Here is a 7349-nt window from a genome sequence, read left to right as displayed (position 1 = left end):
TGTCACATAGCCTGCTAGGGGGAGAAATACACAGAATGATCCATGTCACATAGCCTGCTAGGGGGAGAAATACACAGAATGATCCATGTCACATAGCCTGCTAGGGGGAGAAATACAGAGAATGATCTATGTCACATAGCCTACTAGAGGGAAAGAAATACAGAGAATGATCCATGTCACACAGGCTGCTAGGGGAGAAATACAGAGAATGATTTATGTCAAATAGCCTGCTAGGGGGAGAAATGCAGAGAATTATCCAGGTCACATAGACTGCTAGGAGAGAAATGTAGAGAATGATCCAATGTCACATAGCCTGCTAGGGGAGAAATACAGAGAATAATTCATGTTACATAACCTACTAGGGTGAGGGAGAAATACAAAGAATGATTAATGTCACTTAGCCTGCTTGGTGTGAAATAGAGAGAATGACCCATGTCACATAGCTTGCTAGAAGGGGAGAAATACAGAGAATAATTCATGTCACATAGCCTGCTAGGGGGAGAAATGCAGAGAATGATTCATGTCACATAGCCTGCTAGGGGGAGAAATGCAGAGAATGATCCATGTTACATAGCCTGCTAGGGGAGAAATGCAGAGAATGATTCATGTCAAATAGCCTGCTAGGGGAGAAATGCAGAGAATGATTTATGTCAAATATCCTGCTAGGGGGAGAAATGCAGAGAATTATCCAGGTCACATAGACTGCTAGGAGAGAAATGTAGAGAATGATCCAATGTCACATAGCCTGCTAGGGGAGAAATACAGAGAATAACTTCATGTTACATAACCTACTAGGGTGAGAGAAATACAGAGAATGATCCATGTCACATAGCCTGCTATGGGGAGATATACAGAGAATGATCCATGTTACATAGCTTGCTACAGGGAGATATACAGAGAATGGCCATACAGAAAGAGTCTGTAGAGAACAAATATGTACCACGAGAAGTGGTATCAAAGTGGATATGCTCTTCACCCAGAGTTTCAGAAAATTGAGAGGGGTGGAATATAATTCAAGTATGATGGTACAGCCCAGACCGAACAGTGAGGTTCCACAACTCAGGTTGGATTTAAGGGGTCATGGCACCCATATTCCACGTTGGTGGCCAGGTCAGTTGGACCGCAGATAAATATATCTTTGTGATAGGAACCCTACCAGTAACCACAGAATGATGTTCTTGAACAATCAGATTTATGAAAGAAAGAAAGCAAAACCAAAATGGACAATCCTTCTGATCAACCTGAAGTGGTCCAAAAGGCTACATCCCAGGTCTGGATTGACGGGATCATATCCCATACTTCACCAAAGTCCAAAACTCATCCAGTCTAGTTTTATAAAGAGTTGTCTTTATTCCCCCCACCAAATGAGCAAGGAGAAGTTTGCTTACCCATGGAATTATGGGAATGATGTGGAACTCTGTCCCACCAAAGACCAAAGATGGGACCACATCACATTTGGATTTACAAAGAGATAGTGGATCCCCTGCATGAACAACATAAGACCTGATACTGTTCATAAAATGGTCCAAGCAACCCCCACCAGATATCTAAGCATCAAATCTAAACTGGTATTATGAGTAGGCTCCCACATAGGTTGGTCCTGCTCCTACCGACATCCATGAAAAATCTTCCAAAGACACATGTAGGAGAGTCCCCAACTTCACTCTCTTCTCCGATAGTGGAGAAAACTCAACACTCTGAAGGAAAATCCTCTGTCCACCACCCCAGTGACTAAGAACTGGGTGTGGTAAGGACTCCCAAGCTCCACTAGTACATGTAAGGAGAGAACATAAGCGTTGGAGAGTCCTGATGAACAGGTCTCTGGAGACAGTGAAACAAGTGAACCACATTCCCTAATTTTTAAAAGCAAACTGATCTCGACTGATTCAGCTCTAAGATCAGCAGGGACTGGCAAAATTCCCTTTAGCTTTACTCATGATAGTTCACGAGTAACGGTCCATTAGAAATATTGTAATATGATATCACCATCCAAAATTGCATCCAGATAGTCTTATGGAACACCTCATCTCAACAGAGTCCATTGCAACCAGGAACCGATATAAAGGTTGCTAGTGTGAAACTTAAACACAAGAATACCTGACTGGGAAACAATTGCCACTGAATGGGATCCAAAAGAAATCAATAGGGACCCTACAAGAGAAAAGAACAATAACTGTATTTCTAGGAAAAAAACAAATTCAAAGAAATATATCTCTGAATAACAAAACAAATAATTCCTGATTATTAGAAAGCGAAAACTAAGAAAATGTGTATCACAAAACGTTAGTCTGAATGCTCGTGCTTTGTGAGAAAAAGTTATCTTATTGTCTGCATACAGTGCTTATATATAGTACCTGGATAGAGGGCATGTGAGGGCTGGCTTAAAGTTTTGGAAATTAGATATTGATGAGTGCAGTCGGGTGGGGTATGTAAAGAATAGAGCAAGAGAACACAATGTTAGATGGCAAAGGTGAAGATCGAGAAATAGCTATTAGTGTCAGTGGAGGTATGTATGTTTTGGAATGAGCATATATATCAAGCAAATCTATCACGGGAGAAAAAACCTATGAGCGATCTTTTGGAACACCCCATCTCAACAGTGTGTGTTATATGCCAAGGGAATGTAGTATGATAGCAGCATGTCCATACAGTGTGTATTTGTTGTGCATTAAGTATACCTGGACAGGCAACACTCACCATAGAGCGGAATCCTGACAGTAAAAAAGGGACATGCCCCTGAAAGAAAGTAAAATGTATAATAAAAAGATAACTTATCCAGTCACAGTCTCACTGAAGTTTGAAGGATGACAACAGGTAGAAGAGAGCATCCCAACAGGGAAGAAACAGCCACCTGATGCAAGTAGTGGGAGATGAATGTATGAGTAGTAGTCCACATGTCCACTTGAAGAATTTTGCCCAATGGACAACAGAGGTAAGACACCAGGGAAAAGGTAAGGTACCTAATCTGATGTGATGACACTTGGAACAGATTTCAGGAAGAAGAAGACAAGGAGGAATAAGCCAATCAAATCAAAAGCTGAATCCAATTGGTAAGTGTTGGAGCAGAAAGGTCATGAACAGAGGAATGTTGCCATGGAGTGAAAAGGCATGAACAAGAACCATGAAAGGAAGCTGTTCAGGAAATGTAACAACAAAGAGCATGTATAGGACATAGAAGCCTATTTGGATCAGATCAGGAATAAAGGTGGGAGTTAGAAGGAAGCAAAATTGGCGAGAAGGAATTATTACCTTTACAAGTTGCTGCAAACTTGGGAAGGAAAGATCGATCTGGATAAAAGAGAACATATGTGGAATGGTACAGAGTGCAAGAGATGTCAAAGGTAAATATATCAGATGGATGATGCCCACAGGCTTATAGGAGTAGGAAGTAGATCTGAAGGGACAAGTGAAATAAAGAACATGAGGACAGAGATTCAAATAGATGTAAAGTAAGGCAGTGAAGAACCACACAGGCATCCCTATCCAGAAGGACCACTTAACAAGAAGGCTTACAAAACTGGAAGGAACGTAACAATATTGAGAGGATAGGGAAGATCAGGAAAAACAGAAAGTGTGTGATAAGGCTGCTCCATATCCAGTGATTGATGAGACCAAAGTCCCATGATCAAACAGCCAAATGAGGAAATCGATTATACAAGGAACAGCAGGTCGAGAAGGAGAAAAAAACCCTGTTGTAACAGGCACAGCATAACTGGGAGGAGAAAAAAGAATGACAAAACTCTCATCATCACGAACAGATTCCGCTTGTTAAGGAGAAAGTCGATCACCATTGGGAGAAGAAAGTTGACTTTGATAAAGATCAATCTCCCAACGATTAAAGGCCAAAAATTCATCAGTCGAGTTCCCCCACCCTGAAGCCTGTGTAAGTGCAGTAAGAGTAGATGGTATAACCTCTGAAGTGGTCACATTAACTTCAGTATTCATCATAAAATGATAAAACTTTGAAAGTTATTCAAATAAAAATTATCTTTCCACATCATATGATATTAATAAAGAAAAAATGCATAAACTGAGCACAATCAACACACATCTTGACTGTAGCACTGCCAAAACGAAAAGTGATAGGTTGGTAGAATCAAATAGAGGGAGCCACATGCATCAGGAGGTTGTGTCACACTCCTATTGGTGGAGGGTTGTTGCATGATGAGTTGCATGTGAGACATAGTGGGTAAGTGGGAGTGCAAGGCTTGTAGCACTTTTTCCATATAGAGGGCAGCACTGAACGAAAATAGTTATATATGTTAGAGGAGGTAACGTACCTTATCCAAAATTCTTTTCATAGCAATGACTTAAAAGCCATTCCTCAATCCAGGCAACATGTGCATCAACAGTACAGATATCAAAATTGCTATATCATCTTCATGCCTTTTGGGACACTGTAATTATTTATGATGAATACATATTTACACAATTCTTGGACAATGGTCTCAACTGAATTTGATGACTATTCTCCCAAGAACTTTTGTTGAGTTGTTTGCCTGCCATAATAAAATACGATGGTATTTCTGTTACGACATGGGATGCCATTAACAGTCCTCCTTTACATGAGTTGTGCAGTAGTGTGTGTTCATACAGGCACACATGCTATTGTTGTGTGTGAAAAGCCATATTCAGTTACATTTCACATTGAAATTTTAAATACTCACAAGGAAAGTGTTGAGCAGCATAATGATAGGTCTTTGATTCTTTGGAATCATTTGTAAAACTAACAGAGAAGATTGTAGCCAAAGTTAATAAAATCAAATTGAAAATTTTTCCAGATTGCAGGAAATTAGAGGTTATTTGATATAAAAGCATAAAAAATGGAGGGATGTGGTGATCATGGTGGTCCGGATGTAGATCTTGTAGAATGCAAAGAAAATCAAATTTAAAATGGACCTTTAGGACATTGTAGTTTTGTTTAGTTTCTTCTCTTTTAGTGTCGATTAAGTTATAACCCTGTTATTATTATATTGTTGATTAAATAATAACCCTGCTAATATTATACTGTTGATTAAGTCATAACCCTGCTAATATTATACTGTTGATTAAGTCATAACCATGCTACTATTTATGGTGTTTGTTAAGTTATAACCCTGCTAATATTATGTAACTACTTGTGAAGTTAACTAGTAAGTGTTTTCTTGCTACTTTCCTGTCATAAAGTATCACTTTAAACACGTGAATCACCACACACATATATGGGTTTTCTCATGAAAAAGGCATGCATTTGAACAAGTGGAAAATTACAACTGGTCACTGCTACTCAATCCATCATAATTCTCAAGCAAGACCCTCTATCTGTCTAAAAAAATCAGTATTTTTGATGCTCCTTCAGCCTGAGTCACAATATGATGTCTCTAAAGTCATAATTTTATCACTTTCATATGGCCAAGTTAATTGCCAGATATAAACACTATTGAATTCTAGAATTGGTTTTTGTTTACTCACAGTAGATATATCTTCCAATGACAGGAGTAAAAATTAAATTGATAAACATATTGAAAATAAATATGGAAATACATAAACACTGGCATTAGTAATGTTTGTTCATGATCTACAGCAGTCTGCATGATTAATATATTGGAAATGCTTACACACCAGTCACATCAAATCATGGCATTAGCATTTAATGTAAGAACACTTGCCATACAATAATGTTTGGCTTCTGTTGACAATACTTCCACACAGTTATTGTAATAGCAACTGACGAGTACTATTCCAAACATTCTGTAGCACCATTAATAATTCATGCAGCGTTGTATCAATACAGTAGAACCCAATTAAGTTACCATCAATTTTCAGTAGGCTTCTGACATAATTGTCAGAGATGAGCATCACATTTGTACCGAAACTCATCAATTTCACTGTTGTCATCTTGCACTGTTTCCGATATTGTTACCCCTACTCAGTGCTAAATGATGTCATCCTGTATTGTTTCCGATATTGTTATACCTACTCAGATCTAAATATCATCAGGCATTGTTACCCCTACTGAGTGTTAAATGATGTTATCTTTCATTGTTGCTGATATTGTTACCCCTATTCAGTTCTAAGTGATTTCATCCTGTATTGTTTCCGATATTGTTACTCAGTGCTAACTGAACTGCCTTTGATTATTATAGCACACAAATTTTGACTGTATTTATGCACAACACTCCATATCACTCAAACAATGCCAAGTTCTTTATGCTTTTGTCTTTTCAATTTGCTTTCCTCTCTACATAAGGCTTTCTTTGAGGCCATACTGAACCATCTGGTTTACACTTTTCTGAAACACTCTTGTCTATACTCTTAGCCAGGTTATTAATAATATTAATATCACATCAGAGCAAGTTAAGTATTTAGAGAAACTAAAATATACATTAATGATATTTTCAGCTGTAGCTGTAAGGTCTCTGCTGAAGAGACAATTTGTATATATTGTATAATGTACTACTGTTTCAATTTACAAGCTTATAAAATGTCACATACACAATTAGCTCAAAACCCTACATGTACAAAACATACATCATGGTTAAACATTTGCCCTACAGTAATGCTTCAGTTAAGGCAGTTTTATTATTCTAACAGGGTGATTGGCTTATGGAACAGGTTATCTTCGTTCAGGCTGGTACTTTACAAAAGTTTAAAAGGGGAACTGATAATTTCCTGAAAAATAAAGGGTCTTTTGCTATACATATTTTATGCCATAATAGCATTAATTAGTCATCAAACACCAGTACAATTAGTAGTTGCACCCTTCCTCTGTCAAAACTAATTATTAGATGTTTTTCACATGGTATTTTCTTTCTAGACACCATGTCTACATATATCCTGAGCTGTTGTAGCATGACTTCACATGGTTTTCACACAGGCTAATTATCAACAGTGGCATCTGATTTCCTGTACAACAACTATTCAGGTTTGACCACATAATTTACAACTGATAAAAATCACCTACTTTATCTAGTTCACATCATAGCAGTAGTTGTTCATGCAATTTGATAATACAAATAGCACCTCACACAACACAATTACTGTACTAGTCTGTCGTATCCCAGCAAGCTCTGGTATTGGGCAAAAAAACTTGTTTGTCACTGGATATTTTCAAAATATTATAAAACTGTTCTCAAGTTCTAGAAGAAAAAGTTTTCCCTAATCATACAACACCTAGAAATAATGTACTCAAATGCTTATGCTCTAAGGAACAAAATTTTTTACTTTAAGGAGTAATAAACATTGCTAAAAATACCTCAGAATTTTCAGTTTATTGTTTTGGCTATGTCTATATATATAAAAGAGGAAGTTTGTTTATTTGTTTATTTTGGTCGCTATAGGAAACCAAACGGTTGAACTTTCAAATTTCA

General features: G+C 37.6%; 1 protein-coding gene across 1 annotated transcript in view; it reads right to left on the bottom strand.

Annotated features, from left to right (window-relative positions):
* The window catches only part of LOC106473928 (dual specificity mitogen-activated protein kinase kinase 1-like), a gene marked incomplete at its 3' end in the record, with an annotated part of 44123 nt that overhangs the window by 12419 nt on the left and 24355 nt on the right, over positions 1–7349 (bottom strand). The window lies entirely within an intron of this gene.

Source organism: Limulus polyphemus, unplaced genomic scaffold (genome assembly GCF_000517525.1).
Source record: "Limulus polyphemus unplaced genomic scaffold, Limulus_polyphemus-2.1.2 Scaffold6642, whole genome shotgun sequence".
Lineage (NCBI taxonomy): Eukaryota > Metazoa > Arthropoda > Merostomata > Xiphosura > Limulidae > Limulus > Limulus polyphemus.
This window is presented reverse-complemented; position numbering and strand designations above follow the sequence as displayed.